The 26,089-nt window shown below is 35.1% G+C and overlaps 1 pseudogene; it reads left to right on the top strand.

The window, feature by feature from the left end:
- The first annotated feature begins 350 nt into the window (after nucleotides 1–350).
- LOC139044937 (olfactory receptor 4C11-like) overlaps nucleotides 351–26,089 on the top strand; it is a 68,651-nt pseudogene continuing 42,912 nt past the window's right edge.

Genomic DNA, 26,089 nt, shown 5'->3' on the forward strand with positions numbered 1-26,089 from the left:
ATCTACCTCTCTTTGAACTTGGAGAGCTGAAGAAATCTTTCTAAATGCTAATATCCTCACTCAAACACAGGGAAAAGCCCTATCCATTCTCTTAAGGTGGTTGGCGGAGATAATAATACACACAAAAATCTTGGCATAGTTCCTTCACCTTGGTAAACAGATATCACTAGTGATGAGATTTGGCTGATTTTTTTAATTCTACTTCTATAACTTCTTTAATGCTTCCTCACCTCTCAGTTCCAAATTCTACAAACTTCTTTTAGTTCCTTGTCATCTCTGCTATGTATCACAGGATGACACCCCTCTAATTGATATTCACATTGACCTAGAAAGATATTTCTACAAAGATGATGACGAAACTGTGGACTGACATCAGTGACACTCCTGAAAAATGTAGCCAAAATTCTGCAGCTTCAAACATGAGGTTTGGCTCTCGGTGATGTTTCTGCCAGCTTCACCCTCTTGCTGCCCTACCTTTGCCACATTAATCTTCTAAGCATTAAACTTGACTAGCAGCTTCACTTGACAGCACAGGTTTAAAGCTTGCTATCTTTATACACCACTTTCCTCTGCTTAGAGTTTCACCCACTGGTCTATTTGGAATTTTTCACTCCCTCTCCATCTTCAAAGCTCCACCTCATTTTTAGACTACGTAGATCATCTCCTTAGTTAACTTTTTAAAAACTATTCCCACAGAAAAAAGGCTCTTCTTCATGCACTTAATTTAGCTGTAAGGGCCGTCATTCATTAATTTTTATAAATTTCATGTCTTTTTTTCCTGTTAGACTGTGAGAACCTTGAGGCAAGTAGTAATGTTACATACATGTATCACTCTTCTATCCCCAACTAGACTTAGTTCAGTTGTCAGTAGTTGCTCAACAAATACATATTGCATGAAGAAATGAGAGAATGTGTTCTCAGAGAAATTGCGGATGATGGGAGAAAAAACAGAAACATGGGAATGCTGATATGGAGGACAAGAGAGGAATATTTCCCATATTCTGAGATCTGGACCCAGTTAGTTGTCAGACTATGTTTTTAAAGAATTAAATACAATAGAATAAACAAAGCACAAAAGAAAATATCAAAGTATATCAAACATATAATAGTACATGCCAAATTATTTCATGATTCTTTTTGTTCAGTTGAATATGTGTGTATTTGTGCATATGTGTTTATTTCTGTGTTTGTGTGTGAACATATGCTGAATCATAATGTAAAAGACATGTCCTATTTGGGACACAGGGAAAAAGTTTCTTATTCACTGCAGAAAATGCAACAATAGTTTTAAAAGAACACCAGTACCTGCTAGTGAGAGAAAGACAATATGAATGAAGAGCCCAGCAGTAGAGATGGGTCCAGAGAGAACAGGCACCCAGAGTGGGTGCTGAAGTTCCCCAGAGTCAAGCGGCTGTAACCTTATTGTTCCACTTGCTTCATCATGGCATCCACCTCTGATGGCCACTGATCTAATTGCTATCCCTGTATCTATCTCATGTGTATCTGACCACACTTGTTTTTATATGGTGTGATAGTGGATAAGACAGGCCTTTCTCTCATTTTTTTGTGGCATTCTTTCCTTTGTTACTGTTGGGCTTTAAGTTTTGATCATTTTATGACACATCCAATGAATAGAGTCTTCCTGGTTCTCTTCCTAGTCTAGTAGGCAAAGGCTTCCCTAGATATACTATAGAATCCTACTCCTGCCACAGCTATTTATCCTCCTTCTTCATGTACTTAACCCTGAGATCACTACATCATACCACATTTATTTCATCGTACTAGGCCTTCTTCATTATGATGTAAAATATACATTTGCAGGACTTCATTTATTTTATTATCTTTTGTGGTTTTGTAGATTTGTGCATTTATATAGAAAAACATTTTAAGAAATGGAGAATTTGTAAAATAAAAACAATGGCAGGGAAAATAAGACTTGGCTCAATCGAGTGGAGTCAAATAACAGTCTTAAGCAAAACTGAATAAAAGTTTGAGTAACTCCTAAAATAAAAGCTGCAAAATAAAATAATTTAATCACATCAACATGGGTCTCTAAGTTAAGATAAAGGGGCAAGGTCCTGGAAATGAAAATATAAAATATAATTTTTGAAAAGTAGATGAACAAGAAATATACAAAGTTGTAATTTTTATCCATATAAACAGATAGATTTAAATATGCTTATGAACATGATAGAGGTGATTATTAGTTGTATGGAAAAGAATGTCTTTCACAAGATAGAGAAGATATAGAACTTTCTATATTTAAAAAGTAATGAAGGGCAGCACAATATGATACATGGATAGATTTGACCACACAAAATTTATAAATTGTCATAGTTCCCCCCAAATGTATATATACATATATAAAGAAATTCAATGCCAAACAGCAAAATTGGTGGAAAAAATTCCAATTTTTGTTTGAAAGTATGCAAACAAAAACAACAATAAACACAGACTCCAGTATATAAACTGTGCAATGAACTGACACATTCAATTTTCAATAAAATGAAAGTCTGACAAACCCAAAATATATATGCATCCCTAGTAGTAATAAATTAATTGCAAAGTAAATCTCTCTAGTCCTCTTCTTCATGTGTTAAATAATATTTTTGTGAGTACTCAGTGTGAAAGAAGATTCTGTGAAATGTAAGTCTCATAAACTGCTCTTGCAAGGTAATATCGACCTCCACCGATCTGGATCTTTTAATGAATACAAAACATATTTAAATAAACTACATCTTAAAATTTTTTTAAAGACTCTCTCTTTACTGAAAATCCCTCCACACCTACTTTTTGATTTTCTTACACACTTTGCTGCAAAACTCCTCAGATATGTTCTAATTTCACTGGAACCAATTTATGCCTCACATTCCTTCTTCAGTCTCACCTAAATGGACTTCCATGCCCATCACTTAATTATCAACAATGGTTCTTGTATTGCTGAGCCCAACAGTCATTTCTCTCTTTAAATATTATATAATTTCATTATGAATTAATTATTTAATCAAGCAAACAAACATGGAAATCTCTTGTCTCTGGGCTAGAATGTTTAGGTGACATCAGCCAAAAATTCTCATTTTCTGTTCTCTCTCAATCTTTGAAGTACCTTCTGTGCTCTCAAACTCCCCTGGGTGAATTCTCTGAGAGGGATCAGTCTGTGTGGAAGTCCAAATTTCTCTCTGGACGGATGATTTTGGGGACAGAAGTTCTGTCCTCCAACAAGATAGGAAGAAGTCAAACATTAGTCTCTGAACCATATTTAGGACTCCAAAAGAAACAGATATGCCCTGTCCACCCCAAGGATGCATACATGAGGGACTACAGCAAAGGAGATATTTACAGCTCCCTATATCTGCTCATTAGACACTGTTTTCATTGTTATTCACACCTAGGAACACATGATTTCCCTATGGGGCACTGGTCTGGACAGAAAGGAAATTTTTCCTGCTGATTATCTCTTCACAGGTAATCATGTTAGAAATTAAGTGAATCCTGATGTTGTTACTACTTCTTCATGAACTATCCTCACTTTCAGAGGTCTAACCTCCCAGCATCCTACCTCAACCCTGAGTTCAAGTTCCTCAGATTCTAGTTTGAGGAAACAACTGTCTGGATTAGGGACTCAGATCTTCAAAGTGTGGACTTTTGGTGGGCCAGAACTCCTGAAATTTTCAGGAAGTCACTATTTCCCTCATCAACTAGGGAGAGAACTGTCTTGCTTTAAAGCTCTGGGCACTATACTCCTTGGTTTCATGACATATTTGTGAAATGAATGAAGAATTCCATACTTATAAGAACTGTCTTTAGCCCCACATTATGAAAACTTTGTGTATTATGAGATGTATTTATAAAATAGCATGCTATGCAATCGGAACATAGCACCTTACAAACATTGTCTAATTTAATTTTTGAAAACTCCATTCTGTGAAGAAGGACTATTATGAATTCCATTCCCTGTTACAGGAATGGAGCTTGTAGGAGTTTAGTGATCTGTCCAAAATTATAAACAGAATAAGGAATAAACATTTATTGGAATTCTGGCAGAATGCTTTTGATTTTCAAACTCTCAGTCAATGGTTCTCAAACAGAAATGGTTTTGCCTCTGGGGATTTATGGTAGTGTCTGAAGGGATGCTGCTCCATACCTACAATACACAGAACAGCATCCAACACAAATAATTATCCTTTCCCAAATGTTAAATTGAGAATGTGAGAAAATCTATTCTAGGCCAGCACTTCTCCAATATACACATAAATAACCCAGAATTCTAGTTCAAATACAGATTCTCATTCAGCAGGTTCTTGAGGGCAAAGGGATTCTGCATTTCTATCAAGCTCCTGGGTGATGTTGATGCTGCAAGTCCCAGTCTGTGGACCAGTATTTCAGCATCAATGCTGTGGACTTGTGTTACAGTCAGGTGTAGACAGTTTTAAATCTTCTGAATCAAACATTGTATCCATATGCAACTTTGAAAGTATATTGTATTCAATAATTCCAGAGGCTGTGATAAAGTCTGTGTTTGATTCTTTTATATAAGGATCCTTGAGTGACACCAAGTAACATATTTTTTAAAAATATATACTTCAGGTAGAATAACAGCCTCCTAAATATGTCTGCATCTTAATCCCCAGAATCTTTGAATAGGATGGTTAATGTAACAGATAGATTTAAGATTGCTAATCAGATGACCTTAAGATAAGAACATTGATCATGGGGTTCATGTCAAGATGGTGGTGTAGGCAGACTCTGAACTCATCTCCGTCCATGAACAGAACCAAGTTACAACTGTTCTTGGAACAATTACCCCTGAGAGAGAACTGAAAACTGGATAAAAAGTACCCCTGCAACAAGAGATAGTCCCAACTAAGGTGGAAGACGCCTTCACAAGCCACAGTGCTTCACAGCTGGCCAGGAGCAACCCTAAGGTACACAGGTTTCCCTGGAGGAGTGGGGGACCTGAGGGGGGAGGTTACCACTATAAACATCCTTTGGACTCAGCACAACTGAGACAATCTCACAATAACTGGCTTTTCTGGTTATTAACTACAATGGGGGAATCCCTGTAGAAAACCTGTTGGACATAAGTGGAAAGAATCCGGTTCTTAAAGTGCCCATGCACAAATTTACGCATTTCAGAAAGTAACCTAGAGTCACCAGAAAGAATGGTGCACGGTCCTTTGGCCAAAAGAGACTCACGTGATAGGCTTTGGTTGCATCTCAGTGAGAGGTCAGATCTCTCCAGTGACTAAGAAATTGGTGGTAACCATTGTTGTGACCTAGTACAGGTGTGCTGACGCATATGATAACAGAAGCCATTGGAGTAAGAGCTCCAGTCAGCCCAGGGTATGCCCCACCTATTATAACAACAATTTAATCCATCTTAGCCAGGTCAAGCAGCCCACCCTAGAGAGCAACCCCACCCAACAGCAAGCCCTTGGGCAACTTGTCAGCCTGCATATGCTGGGTGCCTGGATCCTCTGCAGGCAGGAGAGTGGGTCTTCTTCTGTGTGGCAGGGCATGTGCCAGGAGTGGGCAGAGTGTGTGGGGCATTGGACGAGTGTGTGCGGCCTCTGCAGTGGTGTGAGTGGGTCTGCATCAGGGGGTTGGGACATACACACATGGCAGGACTGTGTTGATGGTGTGTGTAGCTCTGTGGACCTTATCAGCTGCAGATGACTTGTGCTTCTTAAACAGCTACATAGAGAATTGGCTCCACTTTCCAAAGCCTGAAACAATCAGGTGCTCCCATGCCTGGGCCAGCCCCACTAAGCTGCAATCCTGAGAGAGCTGATGACAGACTTTCAGGACAGAGGCCTACAGTAATTGAAAGCCCCTGAGCCTAGGAACTAGCCACACTGGGGGTCTACTCACTTAACAGAAAAAGTACAAAAGGAATGTGTCTTTAGACCTTGCATCCAACTGTGCTGGGGCTCTCCATGCCTTATAAACTGACTGGAGGGTCCATAGTAGCCACATGCAGCTGAGCATAACAACCAGCCAGCCAAGGGCACAGACTGGCCTCCCTGCAGCAAAATAAAACATGCCAAAATAGAAGGAATCATGTAGCCAATGGAGGTCACCACTGGAACATTTGGAGCTGGTGACAAGAGAAGCACACTGCTGGGCCTCATAAGGCATCATTTATCTAAGACTACCTCTCCAAGATCAGGAGATGTAGCTGACCTACCTAATACATAGATATAAGCACAAACAAAGAGATAACATGAGGAGACAAGGGAATATGTTCCATGTAAGAGAACAGAACAAAATCCCAGAAAAAAGAACTAAATGAAACAGAAATAAACAACTACCTGACAAAGAGTTCAAACAAAAGTCATATGGATGCTTACTGGTCTTCAGGAAAGAATGGATTAATTCAGTGAGAACTTAAACAAAGAATTCGAAAATATGAAAAAGAACCAATCAGGAATGAAGAATACAATAATGAAAATGAAAAATTGCCTAGAGGGACACATAGTACAGTAGATGATACATAAGAATGGCTCCCCAAGCTGGATGAAAGACTAGAGGAAATCACCCAAACTGAACAGATAAAAGAAAAAAGAATTAAAATGAACAAAAACAGTCTAAGGGACCTCTGGGACAAAAATCAAGCACACTAACATTGTATTATAGGGGTCCCAGAAGGAGAAGAAAGAGAGAAAGGAGTAGAGAATATATTTGAAGAAATAACAGTTGAAAACTTTGCTAACCTAAGGAAGGAAATAGACATCCAAGTAGAGAAAGCACTGAGAGCATCAAACAAGCTGAATCCAAAGAGACCCACACCAAAACACATTATAATTAAAATGTCCAAAATTAAAGATAAAGAGAGAATCTGAAAAGCTGCAAGAGAAATGCAACCAGTGATATACAAAGGAAAGTCCATAAGGCTGTCAACTGACTTCTCAGCCAAAACTCTACAGACTAGAAGGTAGTGGCATGATATATTTAAAGTGGTGAAAGGAAAAAAAAACCTACAGCCAAGAACACTGTACGCAGCAAGGTTATCATTCAGAATGGAAGGAGAGAAAAGTAGTTTCCCAGTCAAGAAAAAAATTAAGGAGTTTTTCACCAAGAAACCAGTCTTACATGAAATGTTAAAGGAACATATTAAGTGGCAAAGAGAAAACCACAAATAGGAATAAGAAAATTATCAAAAATAAAAAGGCAATAAAATCACTGGTGAAGGCAACGATACAGTAAAAGTAGCAGATCAACCAGCTATTGAAGATCTGAAGTTAAAAGACAAAACTACTAAAATTACCTACTTCCATGATAAGAAGGTAATGGATACACATACTAAAAGAGGTTACATATGATATCAAAAACCTAAAATCTGGGAGGATTGTCTAATAGAGTAGAGATTTTAGCAAAAGTTCAAACTAAACAGACCATCAAATTAATATAGATTGCTATATAGGTAGATTAGCAAATATGAATCTCATTGCAATCACAAACCAGAAACCTATAATAAATGCAGAAAAAACTAACAGAAAGGGACCCAAACATAACACTAAAGAAAGGCATCAAATCACAAAGGAAGAGAACAAGTGAAGAAGAAAGCAACAGAGAAGAACTACTAAAACACCCAGAGAAAAGGTAACAAAATTGCAAGAAATACATAATTATCAATAGCTACTTTAAATGTCAATGGACTAAATGCTCCTTCAAAAGACATAGCATGGCCGATTGGATAAAAAATTAGACCCACTTAAATGCTGCATATAAGAGACACATTTCAGACCTAAAGACACTCAAAAAATTAAAGTGAAGGGATGGAAAAAGATAGTCCATGCAAATGACAAAGAAAAGAAAGTTAGGGTAGCAATATTTATAGCATACAAAATAGACTTAAAACAAAAACTTTAATAAGAGACAAAGAAGGGCACTATATAATGATAAAAGAAACAATACAAGAGGATATAACACTTGTAAATAAGTGTGAAGCCAACATAGCAGAAATTAAATATATAAAGCAATTATTAACTGAAATAAAAGGAGAAACAGACAGTAACACAAGAATAGTAGGAGACTTTAACACTCCAATTTCACCAATGGATAGATAATCCAAACAGTACATCAATAAGGAAACATTGGCCTTAAATGACGCAATAGATAAGATGGGCTTAGTAGATGTATATTGAACATTCTATCCCAAAACTGAAGAATTTGAGTTGGCCTCATGGCACCATGGTTAAGTTCACATATTCTGCTTCAGCAGCACAGGATTTGCTGGTTCTGATCCCAGATGCGGACCTATGCGCTGCTTGTCAAGCTGTGCTGAAGCAGGCATCACAAATATAAAGTAGAGGAAGATGGGCATAGATGGTAGCTCAGGGCCAGTCTTCCTCAGCAAAAAAGAGGAAGATTGGTGGCAGATGTTAGTTCAGGGTTATTGTTCCTAAAAAAAAAAGTGAAGAATGCACAGTCTTTTCAAATGCTCATGGGAAATTCTCCAGGATCTATCACATATTCAGCCACTAAACAAGTCTATACAAATTTTAGATTGAAATAATAGCAAACATGTTTTCTGACCACAGCAGTGTGAAAGTAGAAGTCAACTACAGGAAGACACTTGGAAAAGTCACAGATATGTAGAGAATAAATAAAATGATACTGAACAACTATTGAGTAGATGAAGAAATCAAAGGAGAAATCAAAAAATTCTTGGAGACAAATGAAAATGAAAATACAACATGCCAAAATCCATGTGATACAGGAAAAGTGGTTCTAAGAGGGAAGTTTAGAGCAATACAGGGTTACTTCAACAAACAAGAAAAATCTCAAATAAACGATCTAACAGTGCACCTAAAGGAGCTGGAAAAAGAAGAACAAACAAAACCCCAAATGAGTAGAAGGAAGGATATAATAAAAACCAGAGCAGAGATAAATAGAGACAAAAAGTAGGAAAAATCAATGAAACCAAGAAGTAGTTCTTTGAAAAGATAAAGAAAATTGACAAACCTTTAGATAGACTAACCAAGAAAAAAAGAGAGGTTAAATAAATAAAATCAGAAATAAAAGAGGAGACAATACAATGGACACCTCAGAAATACAAAAGATCATAAGAGAACAATATGAAAAGCTCTACACCAACAAATTGGATAATTGTGAACAAATAGGTAAATTCTTGGAATCATACAGCCTTTCATTACTGAAACAAGAAGAAATAGAGAATTTGAATAGACCAGTCACCAGTAAGGAGATCAAAACAATAACCAAAAAGTTCCCCCAAAATAAAAGTGCAGGAACAGATGGCTTCCCTGGTGAATTCTACCAAACATTCAAAGAAGATACAATACCTATTCTTCTCAAACTCTTTCAAAAAACTGAAGAGGAGAGGAAGCTTCTTAGCTCCTTCTATGAAGCCAAAATTACCCTGATACCAAAACCAGAAAAGGACAACACAAGTAAAGAAAGTTACAGGCCAATATCAGTGATGGACATCGATGCAAACATTCTCAACAAAATACTGGCAAATCTAATACAACAATACATTAAAAACATCATACACCATGACCAAGTGGGATTTCTCCCAGGGATACAGGGATGGTTCAACATCCACAAATCTATCAACGTGATACAGCACATTAACAAAATGAAGAAAACAAGTCACTTGATCATCTCAATGGATGCATAGAAAGCATTTGACAAGACATAGCATCCATTTATGATAAAACCTCTGAAGAAAATGAGTATAGTAGGAAAGTGCCTCAATATGATAAAGGCTATATGTAACAAACCAATAGCTAATATCATTCTCAATAGAGAAAAAGTGTAAGAGATCCCTCTAAGAACAGGAACCAGACAAGGATGCCTACTTTCACCATTCTTATTTAACATAGTATTGGAAATCTTAGCCAAGGCAATCAGGCAAGAAAAAGAAATAAAACAGAACCAAATTGTAAAGGAAGAGGAGAAACAGTCATTATTTGCAGATGACATGATTTTATGTATAGAAAACCCTAAATAATCCACCAAAAAAACTTTTAGAAATAATGAATATGGTCAAGTTTCAGGATACTAAATCAACATAAAGAAATCAGTTGTATTTTTATACACTAACAATGAAGTAGCAGAAAGAGAAATTAGGAATACAATCCCATTTACAATTGCAAAAAAATAATAAAATACCTAGGAATAAACTTAACCAAAGAGGTGAAAGATCTGTACTGTGAAAACTATAAAACATTGTTGAGAGAAATTGAGGAAGACATAAAGAAGTGGAAAGATATTCCATGCTCTCAGATTAGAAGAATTAACATAATTAAAATGTCCTTACATCCTAAAGCAATCTACAGATTCAATGCAATCCCTATCAAAGTTCCAACAACATTTTTCATAGATATAGAATAAAGAATCCTAAAATTTGTATGGAACAGCAAAAGACTCCAATTAGCCAACGGAATCCTGAGGAAAAAGAACACAGCTGGAGGTAGCACATTCCCTAATTGCAAAATATGTTACAGAGCCATAGTAACCAAAACAGCATGGTACTGTCACAAAAACACACATACTCACGTAAATGGAGCAGAATTGAGATCCTGGATATAAGCCCACACATCCATGGACAGATAATTTTCAACAAGGGATCCAAGAACATACAATGGACAAAGGAAAGTCTCTTCAGTAAATGGTGTTGGGAAAACTGGACAGCCATGTGCAAAAGAATGAAAGTAGACCATTATCTTACACCATACACAAAAATAAACTTAAAATGGATTGAGGAATTGATTGTAAGACCTGAAACCATGAAGTTTCTTGAAGAAAACACAGGAAGTACACTCTTAGACGTTGGTTTTAGCAGTTATTTTCAAGTACCATGTCTGACCAGGGAAGGGAAATGAAAAAAAAAGAAACAAATCAGACTACATTAAACTAAAATCTTCTGTACAGCAAAGGAAATTATCAACAAAATGAAAAGACAACCTAACAAGGGGAGAAGATATTGGCAAAGCATATATCTGATTAGGAGTAAATATCCAAATTATACAAAGAACTCATACATCTCAGCAGCTCAAAAACTTACAACCCAGTTAAAAAATGGGCAAAAGATCTCAACAGACATTTCTCCAAAGAAGATATACAAATGGTAAACAGGCATATGAAAAGATGTTCAACATCATTAACTTCAGAGAAATGCAAATTAAATGTATGATGAGATACCACCTCACTCCCATCAGAATGGCTGTAATTAACAAGATGGGAAACAACAAGCGTTGAAGAGGATGTGGAGAGTAGGCACCCCTCGTGCACTGCTGGTGCGAGTACAAACTGGTGCAGCCACAATGGAAAACAGTGTGGAGATCCCTCAAAAAATTAGGAACAGAACCACCATGCGATCCAGCTATTCCACTGCTGAGTGTTTATCCAAAGAACATGATAACATGAAGGCGTAAAGATACAGGCACCTTTATGTTCGTTTCAGCATTATTCACAATATCCAAGGATCAGAAGCAACCCAAGCACCCATCAATGGACAAATGGATAAAGAAGGTACGGTATATATACACAATGGAATACTACTCAGCCATAAGAAATTATGAAGTCCAGCCACTTGTGACCATATGGATGAAGCATGAAGGTATTCGTCTAAGTGAAATAAGTCAGAGGGAGAAAGTCAAATACCATATGATCTCACTCATAAGTAGAAGTTAAAAACAACAAACAATCATATGGAGACAGAGATTGGATTGGTGGTTACCAGAGGGGAAGAGAGGAGGCAGGAGGGTGAAAGGGGAGATCAGACAGGTGTGTGTGCTGATGGATTGTAATTAGTCTTTGTGTGGTGAACGTGATATAAACTACAAAGAAATTCAAGTATCATGATGTACACCCTAAATTTACATAATGTTATAGGTCAATGTTACTGCACTAAGAAAATAAAATAATATTTTGAAAATAAGGGATCCCAAATAAGGGATTGAAATTCTGTCAGGATACTTGCAGGTCTCAAATATAGGACAATAGTTCTCAACAAGAGGTAATTTTGCCCCTGGGGATACTTGTCAATGTCTGAACAAATCCATGTCTTGTAATCCACAGGACAGCACCCTGCACAAATACTTATCCAGCTCCAAAGGTGAACAGTGAGAAGGTGAGAAAGCCTTCTCTATCCAGCAGTTCTCTCATGTCATTGTGCGTACAGATCACTAAGGTTTGTACTTCAAATGTAATTTCTAACTCATCATGCCTCCACTGGGCTCAAGGACCGCATTTTCTAGCAAGCTTCCAGGTGTTCTTGATGCTGCAGGCCCTGGTCTGTGGACTCCACTTTAAGTAGCAAGACCGCGGTTCTGTGTTAGAGTCAGGTGTAGGTAGATTTAGATTTTATCCGTCAAGAATCTCTTTTGCATGAAATTTTGAAAGTTAATTTCTCACTCACTCTAGAGGGTTTGAGAAATTCTATATTCATTTTTTAAAAATTCTTGAATGACATAAAATAAGATGCCCTTGAAAAAAACTTGTAGTAGGCAGGATTAAGACCTCCAAAGGATGTCCACATCCTAATCTGAAGAGTTTTGGATATCAATGCTTTTCTCTAGAATTCTGTCAGGAAAAAGAATAAATAATTGAATTCATATTGCATCATAGATTGTAAATTTAATTTTAATAGCAAATCAGGCTTTCCAACCCATGACTATTTGATCCTTGCATCAAAGTCTGAAGGTCAGTATAGCATAGAAGAAGGATCAGAAGACTAGATGATAAAATTGAGATCCAAGTTTGGTAGCTGCAATAAATACATGGACTTGAACAGTGAGTACATTGTCACTTCTGATGTGAAGAGCATCAGACTTACTCCAAATATTTCAGATGAAGAAAATAAAGCTAAGGGTTCTGCTTCAATAATACCTATATGTGTATACATCTACTCTGTGTGGACATAAAAATATGTGAGGAGGGTACACAAGTGAAAGAGAGGTTGTGCATGATATCCAAGAACCCACACTCTAGCTGTAGAGAAAGTCATGTAAATATATAAACTGATAATTACATCACACTGTGACCCAAGCAATAACAAAACAAAGGATGATTCACAGAAATTGTGACTTTCAAAGAAGAATAACTTTTGTCTGAAAGAGTTAGAAAGGTTTCATGGTAGGGTTCATAACTTAGCAGTGCTTTGTGGATGAATGAGATACATGGTAAGTTAAGGTTATCCAGATTGATGAGACATTGCATAAATGTGCAGATATATAAGCAGCATAAATATAGATGGATAGATATACAGATGATAGATATAAATAGATATAGATGCAGACACTTATAAAGATTGAAATTTGTACTGAAAGTCTGAGACAGATAAGTGTAGCAGAGAAAACCTGGGAGGAAATTTTACGAACTTGGATATGTACCTATAAGTGAGTATTAATCACTCATATTTACAATCCTACAACTGACTTGCCCATTATAGTTTTCATTTATTTATTTTTATTCTTAATGTATTTTTTGGAATAGTTGATATATTCCCATGGTTCACTTCTTTTCCCTCAGCCAGTGAAAATACCTGGTATACACATTCAGAGATATTTTATGCATATTCAACCAAATGTCTAAATATTAGTTAAGTTCATTTGAAAACAGTTATTTTAGTGGCAGTGTGGCAGACAGATATAAGATGGTGAATCTATAGGCATAAAGACCAATTTGGAAGCTACTGAACAGTAAGTGTGAAATAATAAAAATGCAATCTAAAGAAATGTCAATGATGATAGATGTTGCCAAGCAAGGGCTTGCCACCTGATGCACACAGAATCTGAAACTGTGGTATACCAGTCTTTGAAAGAAGAAAGGCTTTATTGTGTAATTAATTGGTAAGAAGACAAGAGGCCAGGCTCTCAAATCTGTCTCACCTGTCCAAGGTATGGAGTAAGGTTTAAGGGATCAGGGAGGACTGGCTGGTATGCAGAAATGCTGGCAGGATAAGTTTCCAAAGGAAGATCAAAATTTCCTCTTCTGTGCATGATCCTGGCTGGCTTCCTGCCTTGCCCCTGAAAAATAGCTCTACCGCCCTGTTGTGGAGATAGGGTCAGTTACAGGAGGTTACCAGGAAAAGAACAGTAAACAAGGGTAAATTTGTTAGGCAGCTAAAGCTATTTCCACTAATAAGAGTTTCTAGAGATTTAGAGTCATCCTTCTCTTCTTGGTACAGAGAGGGAGGCACCCTTACAAGTGGCGATTTCTCTTATAAATTTCCCTTACAAAAGGGTAACTTCTACTAGGTTTTCAGAGCTTTCACTGCACCTGCTATTTTTTACTAACTGTCAGCTCAAAATAGCCCTTATGTTTTGGGGTGACAAATTCTTTTCCTGGTCCTATCATTATATAGAAAGGAGAAAATCAAAAATTTTGTGGAAATGTGGTATTTTAGTTGAAAGCAAACATGTTATCATGCTGTGAATACACTATATTTTTTATCAGGTATCCAGCATGTTTGCAATAACTTTAGAAACGCTAATATACTGGTTCTAGCCGGACATAGCTTCCTTTTGAGACAACAAGAAACCCAATTCTTACCTGTAGTCCTATCATTGGTATACATGAGCAGACACCCTGTCCCTAATACCCTTGGAAGGAACATAATAAAGTAGCTGAGGGTCATCAGCAAGATCTTCCTGCTCCCTCAGTGCGGTTAGGTAAGGAGGAGCAGTAATGATTTACAGAGCCCAGGGATGTGGTAGATACTTAAGACATATTTTTGAAAGACAAATACTGCATGAGTCACTTATTTGTGGACTCTAAAACAGTCAAATTCACAGAAGGAGAAAGTAGAATGGTGATTGCCAGGGACTGAGGAGGCGGAAATGGAGAGATGATGGTCAAGGGGTACAAAGTTTCAGTTATAGAGCTGACTGTATTCTGAAGATCTAATATACAGAAATGTGACTATATTTAATAATACTGTGTCACATACTTGAAATTTGCTAAGAGGTTAGAACTTGTGTTCTCACCAGAAAAAAAAGAAAGGTAATTTGAAGCGATGATATATTAATTAGCTTGACTGTGGTGATTGTTTCACAAGGCATATGTATATCAGATCACCAGGTGGTACTCCTTAAATATATTTATTTGTCAATTATACCTTAATAAAGCTAGAAAAAAATTAAAAGAATAAAACAATGTACTAAGAAGAGAGCAATATTTGTTGAGTAAATAAAAAAGATAACTTCTGCTATGATTTTTTATTATACAGAAATTTGAATTTGAGGAGACTATGAGAATGATCGTGGTGCATGAGGAGAAGACATTTAAACTTTGTTAACTTTTATATAAATGTTTCTAAAGCTGCTGTTGTTTTTATTCAGATTTTCAAGAAACCAGAATTACATCAGAAAACAATAATTTTAATTGCTTGATTTAAGTCCTCTGGAAAATAAGGCAAGCAATTATCTCTAGGCTCCTAGGGGTACAAGGAGTGGAAGTAGATATGAATCTTAGCATCTTCCCCAGACTAGCTCTCCAGAGGAAAGAGAGGGGCTGCCTTTTCCACTAGCAGGTTTGTTTGTAGCTCTGAGAAATATGGATATTCTTTTTTCATGTAAGGTATATAGAAGATGCCTTAGGTTCAGTCAGTTCTTCATGGGAAAAATCATTAGGGGAAAATTTTGAACCACTGTAAACATTAAGTCTCTGGAATAGGAAGGGCCCTCTTGCTACAGAGCTTTGTACAGATGGTCTGGCTTAGCTGAGCTCCTACACAGCAGTGTCTGTACAACTTTTTCCAGGGAGTGGGAGAATGGCAGGACCTTGAGAGCTTTCAAGTGTATGTCTGTGATCTTCTGTGACATTTTGGAAGAGTTGTACAAGAGAGAATAGGTAAATGTTAAATACAATTGAATTGAAACATATAAATTGAAGCTTCTGGGAAATGTAATAAACAGAACCTACTATAAATAAGATTGTAAAGCATGGTAAAAAATATTTTGGCACACAAGAGAAAAAAGAAAAAAAAAGGAAGAAATAATTAGAAAGAAGATTTTAAATATCATACTTCCCAGATCTAAAGGCACAATTCTACAATAATACAAGTTGTATACAAAGATTCAATAATACAAATTGTTTAATCCACATAATAACATCGTTTGGGAGATAAGAAACAATTATATTTAATTTGCAAATTAGTTTTCAGTTGAATTCAGACAGAAGAAAGGTGAAAATTTACCAGATAAGGCAATAGCTCTTAACTACAGATGATCATATATCCCTCTCCACTCCCAAAGGGACGTTTGACAATGTCTGGAGACATTTTTGATTGTCACAATGGAGAGAACAGGTGTTTTGGTGATATTGTCATCGAGTTAGAGGCCAAAGATGCTGCTACATATGGTGTAATGCATAGGGTAGGCAGTTCAATAGCCATTCTTTATTAAAAATCATAAATCACTATTTACTTTGATACCTGAAGTAGTTAGTCACAAAGAGGAATGATAGTTACAGTGCTAAACTGTTATTTCAAATACAGATATAATTAAGTAAACAGACTATTTCTTCATATCACAATATAAGCATATATTTTTATAGAAATTAGTTCCAATTATAGAAGTTATTTCAAGTGCTTTGCTTTTCGTTAGTAACTATAGGAATGAAAAAACATTTCTTCATTTTGCTAGACCTTTCTTTGCAGAATTCATGAATTCAATAAGATCAGAATGCCTTACATGAGGATTTGATTACATGTTACCATTTAACTTCTTTTTTATTTTTTAAAGATTGGCATCTGAGCTAACATCTGTTGCCAGTCTTCTTTTTTTTTTAAATACTTCTTCTTCTCCCAAAGGACCCCCAGGAGGTAGTTGTATACTCTAGTTCTATGTCCTTCTGGTTGTGCTACGTGGGACGCCACCTCAGCATGCCCTGATGAGCAGTGCTAGGTCTGCACCCAGGATCTGAATTGGCAAAACTCTGGGCCACCAAAGTGGAGAGCACGAACTTAACCATTCAGGCACAGGACGGTCCCACTATTTAAATTCTTGAGTTCATAATTACATTCTTAAGTCTTAGAATTATATTTCAGAACATGAATAGAGTTGTTTTATAATTTTTGAAAAAGTAAAATTAACTAGGAATTCTTTTATGAATCATTAGGTATTCCTGTCTTGGATACTTAACACCTATCAGGATTATAACACTTCTATTCTATCTCACCTTATATTCTACACAGAGGAAAGTTAAGCATGCTTCACGTGCCAATTGTTCTCCATAATGTATTATTTCTAAGACTGATTTTCAGATCCTACCATCAGGAAAAATATTTGCAACAGAGAAATATAACTGCTGGGGTCATATTCTCCATCTTGGGCTTCTCATATTACCCAGAACTGCTAACCCCCCTCTTTGTGATATTTTTGGTCATTTACAGCCTCAGTGTGGTAAGAAAGCTTCGAATGATTGTGATTATCAAAACTAATGCCAAACTACACATACCCAAGTACTTTTTTCTAAGCTATTTCTCACTTGTGGATTTCTGCTTTTCCTCCCTCATTACACCCAAGATGCTTGTGAACCTGCTTGCAGAAGACACAACCATTTTGTTTTCAGGATATATGGGGCAATTCTTTTTCTTTTGCACCTTTGTGATGACTGAATTAATTCCATTTGCTGTGATGGCCTATGACCACTTTGTGGCCATTTGCAACCCTCTGTGCTACACAGTTGCCATGTCACAGAAACTCTGTGCTGTGCTAGTACTTGTAGCATATGCATGGGGAGTAGCATGTTCTTTGCTACTCACGTGTTCTGCTAAGTTATCTTTTCAGGGTGTCAATATAATCAATCACTTCTGTGAGCTGTCCTCCTTGATTTCCCTTTCTTTCTCTGATTCTTATCTCAGCCAATTATTTCTTTGTTGTTGCCACCTTTAATGAGGTGAGTACATTGCTCATCATTCTCATGTCTTATGTGTTCATTGTCGTGACCCGGAAGATGCATTCAGTTGGTAGATGCTGCACAGTCTTTTCCACCTGTGCTTCACACCTGACCACCATCACCATCTTCCATTCCACCATTCTCTTCCTCCGTTATGTAGCTAACACCAATAACTCCAGGTACACAGAGTCAAAATGGCCTCTGTGTTTTACACAAAGTAGTGATCCTCATGTTGAATCCTCTGATTTAGAGTCCGAGAAATAAAGTCAATGAGACCACCAGCAAAATAATGGAAACATTTTTTTCGTATCAAATGCATATACTGGTAAATATTTACTTCAGTTTTTGCAGAACATCTTTCTGATTTTGTAATGAACTTTGTATCAAGAGTTGACTTTCAAAAATCACTTTAGATCTTCAAAAAGAAAGAACATTTACAATGAAAGGACAATGAATTTTAGGTTAAAGAGACCAAATCTGCTGGTATAAACCAGAGAAGATCAATTGTCCTGACTCAGTCTTTAGTTAAAAAAATGATGTAATATGACTTAGCTCATAAAGTGGTATGTGGAACAAAATAAATCATAGACAACATATCTGGGATATAGTATATGTCCAATAAATGCTAGTTCTGTTATTATTTCTTCCTTGATAATTGAAAAGTTATAGGTGCTAAATAGGAAAACAATTTTGTGTTTTAAATTTAGTGACATAGATAACAGGAAAAGATGTAGTCTCACTTTCAAGAAACTCACAATCCAGAGTTGTTGGTAAATATAATAAAAGTGTTGGTGGGAAGAGAGAGTGTAAAGTCATTTGTGGCTATGAGAGACATTGTTTCATAATTGCATGCCTCCTTTACCTGACTCTGAAGGATGAGCAAGTTATTAAGAGAGACAAAGGAGAAAGACACTAGTTTTATTCAGGAGTAAAGAGCGCGAACTATGGTCAAGAGATAAGTACATATAACAATCTCAATTACTAAAGAAATATTTTGAGCTACTATTGTATGCTCTATGCATACAGGGTATATTGTTCGGTGCTTAAAGGAATGAAAATTTGCATAACTTTTAGCTACTCTTCTAAATGATCTCTAAAAGACTTCCAGTGTATAGGATGAAAAGATTTATAAGAGATTTAGGCATATTAGTTTGCTTCTTGAAATAGAACAAAAAAAGAAAATATATTCATGTTCCATATTATATGCTTCCTTTATATCACCTACCAATCAGTGTAAATATATTATTATTATTATTGTTATTACTATTATTATTATGGCAGCTTGACCATGAGCATATCTTAGTTTTCTCCATCAGGACTCTCTAGGCTGTCTTCATAAAATAATTCAACTGATTTGTTGTAAGTTTTGAGAGCTGTTTGCTTTCCTGGAATGTGAATGTTGCTTTAAATTAACTCTAATTTTTATTTATAATCTAAACAAAGAAAAAATCAAATCCAGATTATTGTGTGTATGAGGGAGGATTAATTTTCCCAGCAACAGTGTAATATTTATTATAAGATGCCATCATAGACACAGGTATCTAACGTGGACACTTTAGTACATCACTTTGATCTTTTCTTTTATCTCTTCTATCATCAGTTTTGCTTGAAATATTTTTTAAAAGATTTTATTTTTTCCTTTTTCTCCCCAAAGCCCCCTGGTACATAGTTGTATATTCTTGTTGTGGGTCCTTCTAGTTGTGGCATGTGGGATGCTGCCTCAGTGTGGTTCGACAAGCAGTGCCATGTGCACACCCAGGATTCGAACCAACGAAACACTGGGCCGCCTGCAGTGGAGCGCACAAACCCAACCACTCGGCCACAGGGCCAGCCCCTTGCTTGAAACTTTTATACCTCAGTTTTCCCTTTTATACTATTTGTGTCTGAATAAAATTCCAAATTTAGTCAGTAATATATTGAGAGAAGAAATTCCAGCAGTTTTTATAAGGGTAAAATAAAAACTAGGCAACAATTTTACGTTGGTTCAATGAAATAATTTGATATGATTGTATGATTTTAAACTTAAAATAATAAATTAATATCACTTTTTATTGTTAATATTTAGAGAAGAAATAACCAACATTGTTTTCTGTATTCACAAATAAACTGTCTTCTACACATTGTCATTTATTTGATATTTAAACTAGAACAATGATGGCTACATAGCAGAAAAGTTGTACAAATGTTGTTGGGAATCAATGATAAACAATCCATTTTCAGAGAATAAATCTTTTCTATCTTGGCAAAGGATGACTAAATTTTTTGAAGTCAGAGACATAATCCCCTTACTTTTATTCTGAGGAAATGGAGATATATATTGTTTAAGTGCTCTGACAACTGTTTTAAAATTAATAGGTGACACAATCAAGACAATAATTTGAGACTTCAAACCTACAGGCCTTAATACATTTCATTAAATTCTGATATAAAATTTCTTATGCTATCATTTTCTAACCTTAAATTTCAAATTATCTTTGGTAACTTCTACAGCTGCTATAGAGCTAGATTTTTATTAGTTTTATTCAACCTTTTTTCACTCATGTGCTTCTTAAATAAATTAATTTTTAAAATTTATAAATCTGTTAGAATTTTCAAATGACTGCAAAAATAACTTATAATAAGTTTAAGTGAAAAAGAAAAATCAAATGTCCAATGCATACTGTGGTTATGTTATGTTCATAATAATTAATCTGAAATATACAGATCATCAGATTTCCTGTCATTTCTTTTGTCCCAGGAATCATGTTTAAATCCATCCACTCTCCAGAATTGTATCCTTTAATAATCACACTAGCATATTACTTTGCACCCAAAATATATGTATATTGACCATTTATTTTCTTTGTTAATAGAGCTATAAGTGATTTTTGTCTACACAGACCTAGCATTATAATGATCATTATATTGATCCTATTCAATAACTTAACTATGTTGCAAATTTTCATAAAATTTTCAAAAGTAAACTATAAAATGTCCCTGGAAATGCATCTCTTAATGGTATTGATTGAGATGAATTTTACTTTTTTATTTCAATTTAAAATTATCCATGGATGAGTATTTTTACTACTAAAATAATACAGATTTCAGTATACATAAATTTGATCATCTTACAAAAAGAAGGATGGGAACACAGCTGTGGTCTTTTGAGTAATAGGGCTGTCACTCCATATTTTTTAACATCACACACATATTAAGTCAAAAGACCTCTAAACCCTTATCATTAATGATTATTTTAACAATTTACTAAACATAATTATATCCATTTGTCATTTAAGGTGCATCTGTTAATATTCTAGTTTTGAAATGGAATTGTGCAATCATTAGAGAAATTCACTTGTTTAGTTTCTTAGAAATTTATGAAAAAGGCTTTAGTATGATTTATTAAATAACAATTTTAAACATCATGTTACTGTTTCACTTAGTTGAATTTTTCTTAAATCAATATTATTAAGCTCTTGGCTTAAGTGTAGGAGGTAGCAAGTCAGAAAGAGATTTGTTCTCAATATTACAGTACAAAAAGCTAGATATTCTGCAAATTGAAAATATTTTTGAAACACATTGGATAGCTTGGGTCACTGTGCAAGTAGCCAACACAACCGTAGAGTTACCAGTAACAGCATTCCATTGCTATGGGAGGGGGAATATCAGGAGAGAGAGCCTCTCTGGTGTATATGTGCAAAGAGAAGGCTTACAGCTCAAAGTTAATTAGATATTAAACATATCTTGTAGGCCAACCCCCATCCTAAGTATAAGGTAATACTAGAGGAATTTGGATATTTTGGTACATTGAGGTAGCCATCATATCAACACTGAAGTCCAGGTCTACTCCCACACTTAATGTTATGCAAAAGGTGAGTTAATTTCCAGGCATAAATATCATTTACTTCAGTATCTATTGTTCTAAAAATCATATCCATTCTTAAGCAAAAATTATATGGCACACAAATAAGTGGAAGAAAATAACTCACTACAAAAAGACAAAGATATTAACAGAATTAGATTCAGCTATGACATAGACATTGGAAATAACAGACAGGCAATGTAAAATAAATATGACTCCTATGGTCTCTAGTGGAAACGTAGACAACACGAATGGATAGACGGGGATTTCAGCAACATCATGGACCTATGAAACTGAATCAAATAAAAGTGCTAGAAAAAAATTAAAAGTAACAGTGATAAAGGATATTTTTTAAACTTTTTATTGAGATTATCATAGTGTAAAACCTTGTGAAATTTCAGTTGTACATTATTGTTTGTCAGTCGTGTTTTAGGTGCACCACTTCACCCTTTGTGCCCATTCTGCTCCCCTCTTTCCCCTGGTAACCACTTATCTGTTCTCTTTGTCTACATATTTAACTTCACTTATGAGTGGAGTCATACAGAGATTGTCTTTCTCTATCTGGCCTATTTCACTTAACATAAGACCCTTAAAGTCCATCCATGTTGTTGCAAATGTGACATTTTTTCATGGCTGAGTAGTATTCCATTGTGTACATATACCATACCTTCTGTATCCAATCATCACTTGATGGGCAGTTAGGTTTCTTCCATGTCTAGGCTATTGTAAATAACACTGCAATGAACATAGGGGTGCATGGGACTTTTGGCATTGCTGATTTCAAGTTCTTTGGATAGATAACCAGTAGTGGGATGGCGGGGTCATATGGTATTTCTATTTTTAATTTTTTGAGAAATCTTCATAATGTTTTCCATTGGGGCTTCACCAGTTTGCATTCCTATCAGCAGTGTAGGAAGGTTCAATAAAGGGTATTTTTAAGGGGCACAACAACAGCTTCAACCTAGATGAAGAAAGAACTAGTGAAATTAAAGATAGAACAATAGAAAACACACAAAATTACATGCAAAGAATAAAAAGGATCAAAGAAAACATCAAAGAGTTGGGTACCAATATCAAATAGTAAAAAATACTATAATTTGAAACTCAGAAGCAAAAGAGAAGGAGGTTAGGGCAGAGGGAATATGTGTAGAGATAATGGCTAAGAACATTCCAAAATTAACAAAAGATCCCCAACACAAATCAAAAAAGCTCAGAAAATACCAAGCAGAAGGCAAACACACATACACACACAATAAAACACAAAAGAACAAAAGTAAAAGAAAAAATATTGAATCCAAGAATCATTATATATTGAACGGGGCTTTTCAACCTCAGAAACATTGGCATTTTGCACTGGGTGATTTTTGTTGTGTGGCACATTCCTGTGCATTGTACGCTGCTTAGCAGTGTCTGTGACCTCTTCACCATAGATGCCAGCATTACTCCCTTGCAGTTGGGAAAATTAAAGACATTCCATTTGTTGTCAAATGTCCTGTTTGTGCTTGTTGGGATGGGGAAGATGGAATTGGGTATAAAACCAATTCTACTTTAGAACAGCTGATCTAAAGGAAAAAGTTAAGCATTATAGCACATCTCATTGCAGAAAATGTGAAAGTCAGAACAAATGGACAGAAAGTTGAAAATGTCAAAGGGGAAACAACAAAAAAATCAGTCATTCCAGAATGGTATACATGTGAAAATATCTTTCACAAATGGCAGACAAAACAACTTTTTTTGAGACTAACAGAAACTGATAGAATTTATTACCTGTAGGCATGTATTACCAGAAATATTAAAATAAGTTATTCAGGGAGAAGGAAAATACTACCAGACAAAAAATTCCATCTACACAAGGAAATGAACACTGGTAATTGCACAATGAATACATGTAATTTTTTCATATTTTTATTGTTCTAAAAGGCATCTGATTGTCTGAAGGGAAAAAGTAGCATAAAATGACATTTACAGAGTCTGTACAAGTAAAATATATAATAGTAGCATGATAATAGAACTTGGAAGTTTACTGTTTTTTAAGTCCATAGAAGACCTATAATTTATTTTAAAAAAGTCTTTGTAAACTCTTAGAAAACCATTTTGATTTTAAAGAAATAAAAATATGAAGTCAATAGAGGAGGGAAAATAAGGGGAATCATAGAAAAATTCTTTCCAAAGAAGACAAAAACGAAAGACACAGGTTAGATTAAACAAATAGAGATAAGGTATAAAGATGGCAGATTTAATTCAGCCATATAAGTAATTACATTAACCATAATAGACTAGACACCCAATTTAAAGATGGAGGTTGTCATACTGGACACATAACAAAAAACTCTGGACTATCTAAATAAATCTTCTTAATTGTAAAGACATATTGTGTTGAATATAAAAAGATATAAAATATCTCATTCATGAATATAGTAATATAAAACAAAGTAGACTTTAGAACAAGAAATATTACTAAGGATACGGAGGCCATAAAATAAGGAAGAAGTTAATTCACCATTATTCATAGCAATCTTAAATCTATTGATTGAAAGAGTACATATTGTTAAGATAGTAAGACTCCCTAAATTGATTAATAGATTCAGTGAAATCCCAGCCAAGATCTCAATAAGACTTTTTTATTAATTGACCAGCTGATTCTAATTTATATACAGTCAAAACTAGAAAAAACGAGCAATATTGAAATTCACAAAATCATTGAAAGAATCTCACTACCTGATTTCTTAATTTTTTTAAAGATTTTTTTACTTTATTTTTTTCTCCCCAAAGCCCTGTGGTACATAGTCATGTACCTTAGTTACAGGTCCTCATACTTGTGGCATGTGGTACGTCACCTCAATGTGGCCTGACGAGCAGTGCCATGTCTGTGCCCAGAATCCGAAATGGCGACACCCTGGGCTGCTGAAGTGGAGCACAGGAACTTAAACACTCGGCCACAGGGCTGGCCCCTCACTACCTGATTTCTATACTTACTATAAAACAAAGTAACTAAGGCAATGTGGTATTCAAAGTATAAACATATAGACCAATGGAACAGAGCAGCGGATCCAAATACAGACACATCTAAATGATCAGATCATTTTCCACAGATAGAAAGTGTGTACAATAGAGAAAAGACAGTCTTTTAACAAAAGATGCTAGATCCCTTAAATGCCCATGTGCAAAAGATGGGCTTCAGTTGATAAATCATATCACATAAAATAATTAACTCAAATGGTCGTAGAACTAAATGTAAAATCAAATTTTAAAGCTTCCAGAAGAAAACATGAGAAAAATTCCTTGTAATTTTACATTAGACAAATATTTCTTAGATATAAATTCCAAATCATAATCGATAAAAGAAAAATGGTAAGTGACATGACATCAAAATTAAAAACTTTCCTCCTCAAAAGCCACTGTTGAAAGAATGGAAAAGCTAGACATACAATAGAAGAACTTCTTTCCAAGCACACATCTGATAAAGAATTTGTATGCAGAATTTAGACAAGACTCTGAAAATTAAACAACACACTTCTGAATAAGCCAAAGGTCAAACAAGCGAAATTGTAGAAAATTTTGAATTGAATGAAAATAAAAACCCAATCTATAAAATTTTAAAAGATATTTCTAAAGTACTTAGAGGGAAATCTAGGGCTTAAATACCTATATTAGAAAAGAAGAAATATCTCAAAACTAGAACCTTAGCTTCCACATTTAGAAACTAGAAAACGGAATGATGAACTAAAAATAGACAAACAAAAAGGAAAAGGAAGCATATTATAAAGATGAAAAACAATGGAGAAAATTAAAGAGTTTGAACTTGAAAAGATCAATAAAATTTATAAAATTTTACCTAGAATTTAAGAAAAAGCAGATAAGATACAAATTAATATAATCAGGACGCATATTGACCTTGTAGAAATTAAAACGACTATGGCAAATATTATAAACAACATATGCAAACACATTAGTCAACTTAGATGATAAGGACAAATTCCTAAAAAAGGAAAAATTACCAAAATTGACAAAAGAAGAAATAGAAATCTGAATAGACATATAAAAATAAATAAATTGAATTTGTAATTAAAATATTCTTCCCTACTACCAATATCCAGACACAGATGGCTTCACTACCTAATTTCACTAAACATCTATATAAAAATAATAGCAAGTGTTGGTTAACTCATGTTGAAAATAGACTAAGAGATCTTCTTTTCAATTTATTTATTAAGCCAGTATTACCCTGATAACAAAGTCAAAAAAGAAACATGAGGAAAGAAAACACAATACGATGTCTCTCACATTTGTAGATACAAATATTCTCAGTAAAAATATTAGCAAAATAAATCCAATAATGTGTTTAAAGAGTAATAAATCACACCAAGTAAGATCTAT

This window comes from Equus asinus, chromosome 3, assembly GCF_041296235.1.
Source record: "Equus asinus isolate D_3611 breed Donkey chromosome 3, EquAss-T2T_v2, whole genome shotgun sequence".
NCBI classification, from domain to species: Eukaryota; Metazoa; Chordata; class Mammalia; order Perissodactyla; family Equidae; genus Equus; species Equus asinus.